This window comes from Macaca nemestrina, chromosome 10 (assembly GCF_043159975.1).
Source record: "Macaca nemestrina isolate mMacNem1 chromosome 10, mMacNem.hap1, whole genome shotgun sequence".
In the NCBI taxonomy this organism is placed as follows: Eukaryota; Metazoa; Chordata; class Mammalia; order Primates; family Cercopithecidae; genus Macaca; species Macaca nemestrina.
Genome location: NC_092134.1, coordinates 124,870,570 through 124,887,326, shown reverse-complemented (window position 1 = coordinate 124,887,326; position 16,757 = coordinate 124,870,570). Strand labels below are relative to the sequence as shown.

The following is a 16,757-nucleotide window of genomic DNA, read 5'->3' as shown; positions in this document are numbered from 1 at the left end:
TTTTGGTCAAGAGTTGGCCACACATATGGCTGTGGTTCTGTAAGATTATGGTATCATATTTTTATTCTACCTTTCTATGTCTAGATATGTAGATATACAAGTAAATATCATTGTGTTATAATTGCCTACAATATTCAATATAGTAACATGCTGTACACATTTGTAGCCTCGGAGCAATAAGCTTTACCACAAAGCCTAGGGATGTAGCAAGCTATAAAATCTAGGCGTGTGTAAGTGCACTCTAAGATGTTCACACGACAAAATTGCCTGATGACATATTTCTCAGAACATATCCTGTTGTTCTGTGTGCTTATAATTCAATAAGATCGAATGATGTATCTAGCTTCAACATATTAAATTATGTAGTCTTTACATTACTGGAGAGGGATTGTGAGGTTCAATGTATTATAGAATCAACAAGTAAACAAAATTAAATGAGCACCACTGTCATGTTGTGTCATGGACACAAAAGCATACTAAATGTTTATCTAATGAAATTTTTATCCATAAAGTCTGAGGCAAACCCAGTTGAGGCTAAGTTCTAAAGCAAGAAGAGGTAAATTTTGCTGTGTTGTTTCCAAGGGTACTTCACTGAGGACAAATTTGAAAGATAATTGACAAATTGAGGCAGAAGAAAGTCAATATTAGTACCCAAAGAGCCAGAACCATGTGTTAGAGCCAAGAGGACTGTATTTTGATGCAGCGTGAGTTAAATGAACACAAAGCAGCCATCACGGAAGTGTGCAAAGTCATTAACAAGGGTGAGATTCCTGAAACTCTTTCATTGTTGCTGGTTTTTTACCTGAAGGTGCAGAAACTTGCTTCAGGGATCAACGTAAGGTTGGAGAGCTCTAGATGATTAGATACTATTCTCAGGATAAAATTATTTGACAATACACTTTTAGTGAAGATCTATTCAACAGATTATTTATTAAGCACCACGTGTATATCAAGCACTATAAATGGCATCAGGGATACAGCAGTGAATAAGATATGGTCCTCCCTCACACATTAAAGTAAGAAATTGTAATGCACCTGTTAAGTGGAAGTTAGTAGACAGTATTGTGGGAACACAAACAGTATAACCTCACTTGGTGTAAGATAGTCAGAAGAGATTTGCAGATGAATAATGCCAAGACAGAGCCCTTTTAATTGCATAAAAATTACTAGATAATGAGACAAGTTAGCCTGTGTAGAGGCCCACAGCCTAGCATGCCTGGAAGATGAATCACAGGGGGCTGAGCAAGTGTGAAAAGACATAGATGCTAGGATCACGGGTCTCTTCTTCATCTATTGGAGTTGGAGGGGGTGGGATATTAAGTAATTCTGTTGAGTTCATAAGACACAGGAAGTTCCTTCTATTAGCTTCAATTATTTGCTCTGCTAAACGACACTGCACGTAGTTCAGGCAGGTCTCTTTCAGGCCAGTAGACATTATGAACCCATGAACTTGTAGGAACTTTGTCTGTGAGTGTCCTGTCAGGGAGTTCATGTCTTGACATTTACTCTTACAGGACTTAGCTACTTTTAGCTGAAAGTGCAAATTTTATTTAGCAAAAAGTGTTACACGTAATAACCAACTTATCCGGACATATTTTAAAATTTTACTCCCAGAAAGTGATTGCAAATCTGTGATTGATCATTATAACACGATGTTGACTCAGGATTGACAATAATAGAAAATCAAAAAACAAATAAAAAAACCTGCCAAATTTTTTTCCTTGACCAGATTTCAGTGGAATGTGTTAACAAATCATGTTAAAAAAACAATAATAAACAAAATTTCTGTTTAAAGTAATTTGGGTTTAGTGAGGAAAAATGACAATTTGGTAAAATGTGAAATATAGATTAATGAATAAATTAAAAACTAAAGAATGTAAAGAATGACAGGGAGGGGAGTAAGATTTGAGATTGGAAGGAAGTAATCCAGCTGTTTTTTTAAATGTTTTAAAACATTTTTCTCTTATATTTCTTAGAAATTATAAAAATCTTTTTCACATAGAAAATCCATACATGTTAATGAAAGCAGTGAATGTTGTTTTTGTTTTAACAAGCCAATGTAGTAGTTGTAGGATTTGATGCCACCTTTCATGTGACTGGGGAAAATGAACTGTACAGAAAAACAGTAATTGTCTCTAAGTAGCGGAAACTGCAACTTAAAAGAGATGATAGGTTTTCTCAATTTATGTCCTGTGACAAGGGATCTTTGGAATAAAATGCATATCAGAATAAATATTAATATTTGTTTATCTTTCCAATTGTGGCTTTGCTTTCAAGAGCATTTTAATTCAACCTGGTAAAGAACTTACCACAATATTGATAAGAAGGGAAAGAAAGATTCCCCTATATCCAGGCCATAGGAATAAGTTCTCATTAAGTATCTATTCTTACGTGAAGCTTAAAGATACCTTTGCTCAGGAACCTTTTAAATTTGCTTTTGATAATTTATTTAAATATTTATTCTGGACACAGCAGATGAAGATGTAAGGAAAAGGGTGATAGAAGAAATTGGAATTTCAAAACTAGCAGATCGTGACATATATATGTGGATATATATACACACACACACATATATTCTTTCAAACACAGATTTAATTTTAGGTTTATTATAAATATGTCTATTTATAAAGTAATGAAACTGATTTTTTTAAACAAACTGTAGTAGAATTATAGAATTAGACGAAGCTATGCTTCAAAGTATTCCCCTGGGAATGCATGCATTTATTCTAAATATGCTGCAATTTTTCAAGCCACATTTATAATTCCTCTTTTGAGATTATTTTAACAGTTACCATTTTACCAGCCACACACACACAAAATTCATCTCTTTACGTTATAAGTAAATCGCACATTTTAGATATCAACTGCCATATTATCTAGTCTTATCACTCTGTCTTCCAGTCCAATACTGACTATGAAAGATGCCTCATTGTTACTAAGAAAAAAGTAAAAACACAGTCAAAAAACTAAAACTTATCCCCAGTGACGATATCCTTAACAAGTGAATAAATGCATGAAATATTACGATAAAAAATATGTATTTGCAATTCAGAATATACTGGGGTATATACTGGGTAAGGCATTTTTATTCATTTACTTTATTTATTTGTTTAGATATAGACTCTTGCTGTGTTCCCTAGGCTGGAATGCGGTGTCTATGACAAACACAATCATCCTGCACTCTGTCTGAAATTCTGGGCCTCAAGGGAATTTCTCATCTTGGCCTCCTGAGTAGCTGGGGCTACAGGTGTGCACCATTCTGCCTGAACTCGGAAGATCATTTTAACAATTTCAAACTCATCAGTCTCAGCATCAGAAGAGTAAGTCTGTATCCTCTAAGTTTAGCCATCTAAGATGGGACTAGATTCATTTACAAGAATAAGTGCTTCTATGCTTGCTCAACAAACATCACCTAGCTTTATAGGCACACTGTGTAAATAGGAAACAGTGCTGTACATATAAAAATGAGTATAATGAGCATGTCCTTTTACCAAAAGGAAGCAATTATACTCAGTAGTAAGTAATTATTTTAGTGAAAAGTACATTTGCTTTTCAATTTTATTCCATACTAGAGTTTGAGCTGAAAGAGACCTTGGAGACCAGTTAGTCCAACCTACTTATTATTTCATAGGAGAAGAAAATGTGGCACAGAGAAACCGGAAGCTAGGTGACTTATTTGAGGTTACATAGTTGGTTGTAAGTCTTGAGCTAGAATCAGTTACTTGACCATTGATATGAGATTCTTCCCATTACTTCCTAGTGTGTCCCTGGTAGGATTTATTTCATATGAAACTTACATAATCCAAGGCAATTTTTAAATGTTAAATTATAGAATATGCTAATGTGTCTTTTGTGGACTTTAAAAAGTAAAGCAGTGCTGTTAACTGTGTTTCACATGCCAAGAACACTATACTTTTTAAAAGTCACATGTGGGTGATTCAGAAATGTGGTTCGCTTAAGAAAATGTCTAGTTTCTTTTTCGCCAGTAGAACTGTTTGTTTTATTATTTTACTCAGACTGATTTATGAAATCATACTGTTCATTTCCATTTTAATTTACTTTTTTTACCCTGACAATACCTAATGAGTGCTTTTGATGTATTGTTTCCTAGCCAATATTTTATTATTTCTTTGAAGATTTCTACAAAATATTTTAGAAAATGTTTTTTCTTTTTTGTTGTTTCTTTTTTTCTTTCTTTCTTTCTTTTTTTTTTTTAAGATGATGTCTTGCTCTGTCGCCAGGCTGGAGTGCAATGGCACCATCTCAGCTCACTGCAACTCTCGTCTCCCGGGTTCAAGTGATCCTCCTGCCTCAGCCTCCCGAGTACCAGGGACAACAGATGCAGCAACTCACGCCTATAATTCCATCACTTTGGGAAGCCAAGATGGGCGGATCACCTGAGGTCAGGAGTTCGAGACTAGCCTGGCCAACATGGCGAAACCCCACCTCTACTAAAAATCGAAACACTTTTTCCTTTGCATTTTCTAGTGTATCATCTTTTACAAAGATGTATTTCAACACTCAAAATCATGAGTAGTATCTTCGGCCATTCAGGTGGCTATAGTAAAATACTTTACATTGGGTAATTTAGAAACAGCATAACTTTATTTCTTGTAGTGCTGGAGGCTGGAAAGTCCAAGATCGAGGTGCCAGACAATTTGGTGTCTGGCGAGGCCTTGATCTCTGTTTCATAGAGGGCACCTCCCTGCTGGTTTCTCACACTGCAGGAGGGGCAAATGACCTCCTTCAGGCCTTTTTTGTGAGGGTGCCTAGCCCATTCATGAGAGATCTATCCACATGATTTAATCCTCCCCAAAAAGCCTCATCTCTTAATACCATCCATTGGGGATTATGTTTCAACAAATGAATTTTGAGGGGAACAGACACATTCAGCCCACAGGAAGTAGGTGCAAATTTTTAATATGATCTTTGTCCAAAATATGTTATCAGAAGGCTTCCTTCTGGCAACATTAAATTTTTATTCTTTTTAATTTTAATTAGTTAATAGAGTCAGTGCGGTCCTTTTTTTCTTTCTTTTTCATCACAATCTTTTAATTTAAATTTCCAAAGCTCCAAGTCTTGCAAGGACATCATGGAAAAACTTTCCATGTTGGGTGTATCTTTCTATCAAACTGGCCTTGAGGTATGGTGAGCGGAAGATGAATGGGAACACAGAAAGTCTCTAATTAAAACAAAGCCACAGTCTTTAAAATATATATTCACACCCATGAAAGAAAGGCTTAATTTGAAAATTGTTTTTATCCAGAAATAATAAAAAAACTTAGGACACCATACTTTAATATTCTCAAAACAGATGCAAAAACACATGGTCTCTGCTAAGCCAGAATAGAGAATCATAAGTTTGAGATAAAGACAAGGCAGTTAACCCTGCACTGTACTAAAACACATTACACTGAGCAGTAGTTAAATATAGGATGACCAACACAGGATCCAAATAAAATCTATGCTGAAGGCAGAAAGAATGTACTTGACCTTTCAGAAATGAATAAGAATCATCTGTAAGATGAAAGTGGTTGTGTAATTGTGTGAGGAGAGTGTTCTAGACAGAAAAAACAGCTTAGGCAAAGACATTTTTTAAAAAAGAGGGAGGAGCCTGTTCCAAAACTAAAAAGCTATTGTGCATAAGATGTAGAATTCTGGGCAAGAGTGGCTGGACATGGGAGAGAGGAGTAAGCAGAAACAGTTCTTGAAGTGTCCAGGAAGCATTTTCAAAGTTTTTACTTCATCCTGAGGGCAATACGGAGCTGTTGAAGACATTTCTTCATCACGGGGTTGGCACAACAAGAGTTGTATATTAGAAAATCACTCTGGCTGCAATATGGAAAATAGACTGTGCCTGGAGGCATGGGATCAGCTAAGAAGCACTTGTTTTAATTTATAGAAGAGAGGATGGTGTTTTGGACAAGGTTAATGCTGATGGAATTGGAGTAAAGTGATTGGATTCAAGAGATATTAAAGAGATAAACTGAATAAAACTTGGTGATTAAATATGGGAGAGGAGAGAGAATAATCGATTAAGGGTAGCACCTAGGTTTTTAACTTAGATAACAGGATAAATGGCAGTGCCATTTACTGAAAGTGGAAATGTCAAAGGAAGCACAATCTTTTGGAAAACATAGTGACATTGGTCTTTTATGTTGTATTTGAAGTAAAGATGCTTCTAGACTTATGATAGGGTTATGTCCTGATAAACCCATCGTAAATTGAAAATATTGTAAGTTGAAATGCATGTAATATACATAAGCTACTGAATGTTACAGCTTAGTCTAAACTGCCTTAAGTGTTCTGAGAACCCACCTGAGCCTATAGTTGAGCAACATCTTTTGACAACAAAGTGCACTGTAGAGTCTCTGTTGTTTACTCTCATGATCATGTGGCTGACTGGGAGCTGCTATTCCCTACCTCTGCCTCGCGTCTCGAGAGTCATACTGCATAACACTAGCTTAGAAAAAAATGAAAATTTGTACTACAAGTTCTGAATGCATATCACTTTCTCACCATCATAAAGTTGAAAAATTGTAATTGGGACCATCATAAGTTGGGGACTGTCTGTATGTGCATGACAGGTGCATGAATGATTGACAAGTGAAACTATCAAATAGCAGTTCCATATATGGATCTGAAGTTCAGAAGAAATATCTGGGAGAGATATATAGGTTCTTTAGTTTTACTTCTTTCTTATTCAGCATTTATTTCAGAATCAGGGAGTACATGTGCAAGTTTGTTACAAAAGTATATTACATGATGCTAAGGTTTGAGACATTATTGAACTCATTACCCAGGTAGTGAACGTAGTACCCAATAGGTAGTTTTTCAGTCCTTGCCCTTCTCCCTCTCTCTCCTCTCTGGTGGTTCCCATTCTCTTTTGTTCCCATCTTTATTTACATGTTTCCCATTGTTTAACTCCCATTTGTAAGTGAGACTATACATAATTTGTTTTTCTATTTCTGCATTAGTTCACTTAGTATAATGGTCTCCAGTTGCATCCATGTTGCTGCGAAGGATATGATTTCATTCTTTTTTATGGCTGTGTAGTATTCCATGGTGTATATGCATCACATTTTCTTTATTCACTCCACCACTGATGGATACGTGGGTTGATTCCATGTTTTTGCTATTGTGAATCGCACTGTGATGAACATATGGGTGCATGTGTCCCATTCTTTAGGTAGAATGATTCATTTTCCTTTTGGTATTTATCAAGTATCGGGATTGCTGCGTCAAATGGTAGCTCAACTCTTAGTTCTTTGAGAAATCTCTAAACTGCTCTCCACAGTGGCTGGATTAATTTGCATTCCCACCAACAGCGTACAAGTGTGTCCTTTTCTCTGTAGACTCACTAACCACTGTTGCTTTTTGACTTTTTAAAAATAGTAATTCTGACAGGTATGAGATGGTATCTCATTATGATTTTGATTTGCATTTCTCTGATGATTAGTAACGGTGAGCCTTTCTTCATATGTTTCTTGGCCACTTGTCTGTCTCTTTTGTGAATTGTCTGTTCTTGTCTTTATCCACTTTTTAATAGAGTGATTTATTTGCCACTTGTTGAATTGTTTAAGTTTCTTATAGTTAAATTTCTTGTAGTTAAGTTTCTTAAGATTAAGTTTCTTATAGATTCTGTGTCTTAATCCTTTGTTGAGTGTGTTGCTTGAAAATTTTTTCTCCCATTCTGTAGGTTATCTGCTTACTCTCTTAATTAATTAGGTCATGCTTAATCAATTTTTGTCTATGTTGTCATTGCTTTTCAGGGCTTAGCCATAAATGCTTTACTAAGACCGGTATCAAGAAGAGTATTTCTTAGTATTCCTTCAAGAATTTTCATAGTTTGAGGTCTTAAATTTATGTATGTAATCCATCTTGAATTATCTTTTTTTTTCCTTTTTGAGACAGAGTCTCGCTCTGTCGCCCAGGCAGGAGTGCAGTGGTGCAATCTCGGTTCACTGCAAGCTCTGCCTCCCAGGTTCACGCCATTCTCCTGCCTCAGCCTCCCAAGTAGCTGGGACTACAGGTGCCTGCCACCACGCCCGGCTAACTTTTGTTTTTGTATTTTTAGTAGAGACGGGGTTTCACCATGTTAGCCAGTATGGTCTCGATATCCCGACCTCGTGATCCACCTGCCTTGGCCTCCCAAAGTGCTGGGATTACAGGCGTGAGCCACCATGCGTGGTCAAGTTAACCTTTTTATATGGCGATTGTTACGGGTCATTTCATTCTTCTACTTAAGGTAGTCAGTTATTCCAGCATCATTTATTATTGAATAGGGAATCTTTTCCTCATTGCTTATTTTGAAATATAGGTTTTGAAATTTTTGGGGGGTGCATACATACATTTTGTGATATGCATACAATGGAATATATTATTTGACCATAAAAAGGAATAAAGCATTCATATATGCAAAAATGTAGACAAACCTCCAAAATACTATGCTAAGTATTATGCTTGCAAAAGTAAAAGGAAAACAACTGTAGTGTTCCACAAGCCAAAGGAAGAGTGTTTTTCAAGAAGGGAAATGAATGAATACACTGTGTTCATTCCATATATACATACCATAATATGGAATATGTGATATATACATGCCATACACATCAAACAGTTTCTCATATCCACCTCCTCCTTCAAGGCCCTATCAACCACCACTCTGCATTCTGTCTCTATGGACTTATCTATTCTAGATTTTTTTTATATAAAAGGAATTATACAATATGTGACCTTTTGTGTCTAGCTTCTTTCACTTGGCATAATGTTTTAGAGGTTCACCCACATTGTAGCTTGTGTTCGTAATTATTCTTTATTATAGTGGATTATATATTATTATAGTGGATATTATAATGTTCCTTCATATGTACATACATACCATAAATGGAATATTATTCCATTGTATGTATGTATGTACATTATTCCATTGTATGTATGTATGTACATACTAAGGAACATTATTCCACTATAATAATAAGTATGTGGTATATACATACAATGAAATATTATTCCACTATAATGGGGAATGATTACTAACACAAGCTACCATGTGGATGAACCTCTAAAACATTATGCCAAGTGAAAGAAGCTAGACACAAAAGGCCACATATTGTATAATTCTTTTTATATAAAAAGTCTAGAAGAAATAAGTCCATAGAGACAAAATGCAGAGTGGTGGTTGACAGGGCCTTGGAGGAGGAGGTGGAAATGAGAAACTGTTTGATGTGTAATGGATTTTACTTTGGAGTGATGGAAATGTTTTGAAACTAGACATAGGTTGTTGTTGCACAGCACTGTAAGTGTACCAAGTGCCACTGAATTGTCCTTTTAAAATTCATTATGAATTTCATGTCAACAAATTATTTTTAAAATGAAGGGGTATAAATGACAAAAACGAAAGCCATTGTGAGATCAAGGAAGATATGGACTGAAAAGTTTCCATTTGCTTTAAAGAGATCTGTTGGTGGTGTAGTAGGAAGAGGCCAGATTGCAGTGGGTTGAAGAATGAGTAGGCTGTTGAGAAGTGGAGATATTAAGCATTGAATCTGAAGAAATTTGGCTATAAAGAGAAAGAAGAAAGGTAAATTTCTAGCTGAAGATTGATGTGCCATCCAGAGTTTTTTTTATTGTTTTTAAGATGAGGTGACTCTACCATTTTTAACTGTTCACAGGAGTTATGTGGTGGAAAGCGGCAGGCTGGAGTTATGCAGCTCACTTTCTAGCCAGAAGGAGGGATACTGAATGGAGGCACATTGCTAAGTTAGGTGATGGTAAGGTGTGAGGTTTCTCATGCACATTCTTGTATTTTAAAAATAGGATGTAATGGGAGTAGTTGTTTGCTAAAAATGAGGGAAGGGAGTCTAAAGTAGAGGATGCAAAGGGGCTTGAGAGAGTCTTTGTGCTCATTAGGAGTGAAAATTGACTTGAAAAACAGGGTACATTGAGCCCCTCAGGGACTGGAGATCAGAATTTATAGTGGCACTATGTATCTTCCGGATTGCAAGCTTTCTCCTGAAGCTCTCATCTTCTTGAATATAGGTGCATCAAATGTGGCTAATCCAACTGATCCTTTGTAAGGACTTCTCCTTTGTCTCCTATCTCAGTACTAACCAGGCCTGATCACGCTTAGCTTTCAAGGTCAGAGGAGATCAGGGACATTCAGAGTGGTGACATGGTTTGGCGTTGTGTCCCCACCCAAATCCCATTTCGAATTATAACACCCACATGTCAAGGGAGAGACCTAGTGAAAGGTGATTGGATCATGGGGGTGATTCCCCCATGCCGTTCTCATGATAGTGAGTGAGTTCTCATGAGATCTCATGGTTTTCTAAGGGCCTTTTCCCTGTTTACTCCCTCTGTCTTTCCTTCTGCCTCGTGAAGAAGATGCCTGCTTTCCCTTCCATCGTGATTGTAAGTTTCCTGAGGCCTCCCCAGCCATGCGGAACTGTGAGTTAATTAAACCTCCTTTGTTTATAAATTACCTAGTTGCAGGTGGTATTCTTTAAAGCTAATACAGGTGGTATGGCCCTAGATAAATTCCACCTTCGTAAGGGACAGTAGACAATGTGAGTAGCTGGAGGAAACTCACCTATCCTTCTTCTTACACAGTCTTTGCTTAACTTTTGATGATGCAGGATTGATCGGCAATTACAGGTTGTTTTTCAGTTTACACTTTTGTTTGCATCATCTCATTGATTGCCAATATCGCAAAATGGTTTTATTGTGAATATTGTCCTCTGATAGGTGAGGAAATACAGACTCAGAGGGGTTGAAACGTGTTAGAGTCTGCATAGGCTTTCTGACTCTGGGGATGTGTTTTGGAACATCTGCGTGAGACATTAAGAACTATAATTGATTGAATGACTATATGTGGAACTTACCAGAATATAAGCTGGAGAGACTAAAACAACTCCTCACCTCTGCAGAAGGCTGCATCTAGTGCTCACAGATGAGAAAATAGAGGTTTCCCTGAAATCACAAAAATAACAAGGTTAGATGCAATACATAAAATATATATTTTATTTGAAAAGAAATCAATCCTTGGTTCACAGCTCAAAATAGCTTTTTTTTTTTTCCTGGTGCAGCAGAGGATGTTCTAGTATTATATCAAGCAACAGTTAGTGAGCAAAAGTAACTGAATGCAATATATTTACCGACAATAGTGCCTGAGCTTTGTAAGCCACAGTATTGATTTACTTCTTTCAAAACCAAAGTGACAGCAAAAGGGGGTGAAAAATCACATGATTCAGGGAAGATATCAGAGGATTTAAAAGTGGCAAACGCGAATCCATTAGTTTTAAAACGGGTCAAGAGACAAACCAGAAAAACTGTAGACTAGCAAATCAGTGAATTCAACCTTTATTGTAGAGAAAATACAAGATATTGTGTGAGGGAGAATGTGGGAGGAAAGAAGTCAGGAAAGGGGTTGGAAAAATAACAGCTTTATGAATCTACACCCAAGTGAGTCTGTAGAGATTTTATTCTTACCTGCAGTAACAAATTATATTTTTTGTTGTTGTTTTATACTCTGCAGATATGTATAATTTATGTATCAGTTTTTTTAGAGTATTTATAAAACTGTTTCAATAATTTACTTATCATTGGCGATTCAAGTAAATAAAACAAGATCTTGGTTAGTCATCTCTTTGCTGGAGTGGCCCAGTGTGGCTCAGCTAATGCACCCACCTAAACGTAGAGGAGGTAAAGCTGTATTTGCCTTTTTCCTATTGTTTTCTGGAGTCTCTTCTCTCAGATTTGAATTAATGGGATGGTAAGCCCTAAGAAGCTGCAGCTTAGTATAGCTACCTTCAGAAAAGGTTGTGACAAACAATTCATAGCATGCTTGGCCAAATTCCTATTCACTGCAACATTAGCGGGAGCGAGTACAGGATAGAAGGATTGATAGAATGGCCAAGCCAATCCTGTAGATGGAGGGATGACAGATTTATATCACATTCAGCCCAGTCTCCACTCAGGTACTAAATGTAGGCTACCATGTTTCTTGTTGCATTGCCATAGCAATGCCCCCTCTCCTCAATCATAAATGATCAAGAAAATCTTGCAAAAATGGTATACTTTTTGTATTAGAGTGGAGCAGAAATAGCTTTTTACTTTGTTTACCAAACGGCACCTCTTTATTTACAAAAATATACCCAAAATGCTATAGTTGGTGGAGTTCTATTCCATAATTTTTTCTCTTTGTCACATTCAAATGTTACTATGTCTTTTTTTTCTCATTGGTTCTTTGACAAAAAGTAATTAGAGTTTCATTACCTTACAGCCCTTAAACACAGTATTTTTCAAAGTGTGCCAAGACCGCCTGCTTGTTAAAATGCTCCTATGCTAGTTCCATCCTAGATTTTCTAAATCAGAAGGTCTAGAAATGTGGTACTGAAATCTGTATGCTTAACAAGATCCCTGGGTGACTTTTAAAAATGCTAAGAGTAATATCCATAAAGAAAAGTGCATCTTTCAAAACTAGACAGTTTGCTGAATTTTCACATTCTAAATACACCCGTGTAACTAGCACCTTGAACAAGAAACAGAATATGACCAGCACCTCTTGAATAACTCTCTGTTACTGTCTCCACCAAGGATAGTTATGAGCCTGATTTCTAAGAGGATAGATAAGCTCCACTTGTTTTTGTAATTTATGTGAATTAAATAAAATAGAAGGCATTTGTGACTGGCTTGTTTTGCCTTTTTTGCTTGATGTTATGTTTCCCTGCAGTTGTAGACTTTTTTATTGTTGAATAGTATTATTTTGTGAATATACTATGAATTATGTATTCATTCAAGTGTTGATTGACAGTTGGCTAGTTTAAACTTTGGGGTTATTTTGAAGAGTGCTGCTATGAACTTCTAGTTCATGTCTTTTTGGAGTATACACGTTTGCATTTCTGTTGGGAATGTCAAGTCAAAACGTGCACCAGATAAAGTTGAGCAGGTAAGGATGACTTTATTCAAGGCTATTGCAATAGGATAGAGAGAGCAGAGCACAGTCTAAACTCAATTCCACTAAAACAATGTCTGGATAGGAGAGTTATTAAGAGCAGGTATGGGAGGATTGTAGGTTGTGTGTGTTTGCCAACTGGCCATACCTAATTATCTGTCTTTACCACAGGAAATAGCTGTGTAACTTGGAATTAGGGACCCACTGATGTTAGGTTTCTACCCTCCAATAGACACTGGGAGATAGGTCTCCCAGTTGACTAAATGTGGATTACATTTCAAAGGGATGGCTTCCAGGTCTTGGAGAAAGACAGTCCTAGGTATATAAATGGCAAGAGGTTTTTTTTTTTTTTTTAATTTACATTTTAAAAGTCCCCTACAAAATACTAATGAAAGAAATTTAAGAGGACCCAAACAAATGCTCATGGATTGGAAGAATTAATATTGTTAAAATGACCATACTTCCCCCCAAAATCTATAGATTCAATGCATTTCTTACCAAAATGCCAATGTCATTATTCATAGAAATAGAAAAAGCAGTTCTAAAATTTGTATGGGAGCCAAAAAGAGCCTGCATACCCAAAGCAATCCCCAAAACAACAAAGCTGGTGGCATCACCCTACCTGACTTCAAAATATATTACTAGGCTATAATAACCAAAATAGCCTGGAATTGGCATAAAAAGAGACACATAGTCCAATGGAGCAGAGCAGATAAAGCAGAAACAAATCTACATATTTATAGCCAATTGATGATTTTTTTTAGAAAGATACAAAGAATATACGTTAGTTAAAGGACATACTTCAATAAATGGTGCTGGAGAAACTGGAGGTCCATGTACAGAAGAATAAAACTGAACTCCTATGTCAAAGCATGTAAAAAATTCAACTTAAGATGAATTAATGACTTAAACATAAGACCTGAAATTATAAAAATACTAGACAAAAACAGGAAAAATACTTAAGGACACTGGCCTATGCAAAAATGTTATGGCTAAGACCTCAAAAGCGCAGATAAAATGGAACTATATCAAATGAATAAGCTTCTGAACAGCAAAGGAAGCAATCAGCAAAGTGAAGATACAGTCTGTTGAATGGGAGAAAATATTTGCAAACTATTCGTCTGACAAAGGCAGAGAAAGAATTGATAATTACCAGTTTTCCAAAGTAAATGCTCTAAGGAAAGGGAGGTCAGCCCTCTAGAGTAAGGAAGAACTCTATCTAAACTTTAGTCAAACTGAGGGAAATATTAAGTTCATTTTGGTCAATTACATTCCTAAGAGTGGAATTGGTGGTTCCATAGGTTATGCAAATCTTCAGCTTTAGCACTGTCTGACATATTATTTTCCAACAGTAAAATAAAGTTCTTGTTGCTCCATATCTTTAACAAAACTTGGCATTTTGTTTTATCTTGACCATTCTGATACGTATAAGTGGCACAGTATTTCACTGTATTCACCTATTTCTATTTTACTGAGTGATTTTTAGCAGATATGGTCTTTGAATTTTGTCTAGCACTTTTCATCCTATCTGGAGACATTCTTATGAGTTTTCTCCTTAGATGTATTAATATAGTAAAATATTTTAATAAAATATCTAATACTCTACCATCCTAGCATTCTTCAATTGTTTATATTAAAAAATTTTTGTTTGCCTGTGCAATTCTATTTGATGATATTGTATGAGGATTATTCACCAATGTTCATTGGTGATATTATTCTGTAGACTTCTTTAGACTAAAAAAGTTCATTGGTGATATTATTCTGTAGACTAAAAAAGTGCTATCTTTATCAGACTTAAAAATTGATGTTAAAAATTGTATAGCAGGCCGGGCGCGGTGGCTCAAGCCTGTAATCCCAGCACTTTGGGAGGCCGAGACGAGCGGATCACGAGGTCGGGAGATCGAGACCATCCTGGTTAACACGGTGAAACCCCGTCTCTACTAAAAAATACAAAAAACTAGCCGGGCGAGGTGGCGGGCGCCTGTAGTCCCAGCTACTCGGGAGGCTGAGGCAGGAGAATGGCTTGAACCCGGGAGGCGGAGCTTGCAGTGAGCTGAGATCCGGCCACTGCACTCCAGCCTGGGTGACAGAGCGAGACTCCGTCTCAAAAAAAAAAAAAAAAAAAAAATGTATAGCAATATGACATAATTGCATGCCATCCTTGAGGAGGAGCCAAATTAATCTTTGTATTGTTCCAATTTTACTATGTATACCCCTGAAGTGAACACGTCCATTAAGTTTTAATTTCAGACAGTAAATTCTTATTATAGCTTTTCTCTTTTGTGATTCTTACCCTTCTCCTTCTCCTATTACTCCTCTTCCTCCTCCTCTTATCCTGACTTGCTGTAGTTTCTTTCCTTTCTTTTATATCTTCATCTCGTCACTCTCTGTTTACCTCTGTATATGCTATGCCTTCAAAACTCTCTAGTTTATAGTGGTCATCTGATAAACATCAGATGGATGAAGAGCTGGATAAATAAATTTCTTTTATCATATTTAATGTATTGATTTTAGGGGGCTTATTTCTTTTGAGGTTTGTAATTTTTTCCTGCGAGCTTGGCAGAGGTCTGTGGAAGTTCAGTGCAAACTGCTATGGGAAAATGTGTGCTTCAATAGGGGATTTAGGATTTCCAGTAATCCTCAAGTAGCATTAAGTTAATTTCTTAGAATGTGTCTCTACTATCATGTAGGCAATATATAGTTAGACTCCATCCTCGATCATGCAATAGGCCTTGATATCCTATTTCTTATGATGGTCTTTCTTTTCTTTTTTCCTTGATATGTAGCCAGTTTTAAAAACACTTTTCCAGGTCAGTAGTTAACATTTTTTGTCTAAGTTGTTTTTTCTTTTTTTTAAATAATGCCTAGGGCAACACTTCAAAGATCTCAGCCATACTCAGATGACTGTTTAAGCCTTCAACTTTTTAGAGATGAGAGGCCACATTTTCTTTCCATATAATGGTGCTGGATTTTAACCCTCAAGGATTGTTGAAGCACTCATGAACCACAGTTGAATTACTTTGAGACTGGTTCATCTGGTTTTGAGTTTTCTATTTGTTACTAACACCTGAGGATCCCCTTTCTTTTTTCTTTATGCTTGACTGCATATTTAACAACTTTCTAAATTATACTTTTACAGTATTTGTCTATGTGATGAAACAGGGTATCTGTTTATCATCCTGGTCTTCAATATCACTGAAAATCAATTCCAGGTGAACATCATGTTCACTTAAAAGTGATAGAGAAATTTAATGGTCTAACAAAATCAATCGTATTCTATTTATAACAACAGGCATTTCTTAATGTAGAGTATTTTTATCATATTGGTATCCTGTATCAATGGAGGAGATATAGAAAGAGAATACATAAATTATTAAAATGACCAAGATGTGGCCAAGAATATATGAGAAAATCCAATAAACAACATATTATCAGGTGCCAAAGGAAGCTAGAATTTCAGCAAGAGTAGTAAACAGAGTGAAATGCCACACAGCACTCAGGTTTTACAAGATCAGGAAATTGTGTATTTCATTTGAAATATTAAAATCATTGGCCACCGTTGACTTTACCAATAACAGGTTTGTTGTTTTTGTGGGAGGAAAGATCATACTAATTGGGGTTAGAAAGTAAAAGGCCAGTAAATGAGCAGAGGCAATGAGTAAGAATTACACTTTAGAAATACCTGGCCATTGAGGAAAGGAGAAAAATTGCAAGGTAGTTGGAATCAGTGATTGGGATGAGAAGAGATTTATTTATTTTTATTACAGGAGATACTAGTAATTCCATGAACAAAGAGGCAGTAGAA

General features: G+C 36.2%; 1 non-coding gene across 1 annotated transcript; it reads right to left on the bottom strand.

Annotated features, from left to right (window-relative positions):
- Positions 1-15,075: 15,075 nt before the first annotated feature.
- LOC139356941 (U6 spliceosomal RNA) lies at positions 15,076-15,178 on the bottom strand. Its single transcript, XR_011609480.1, has one exon. It is a non-coding gene; the product is annotated as a U6 spliceosomal RNA (small nuclear RNA).
- Between the last annotated feature and the right edge of the window lie 1,579 nt (positions 15,179-16,757).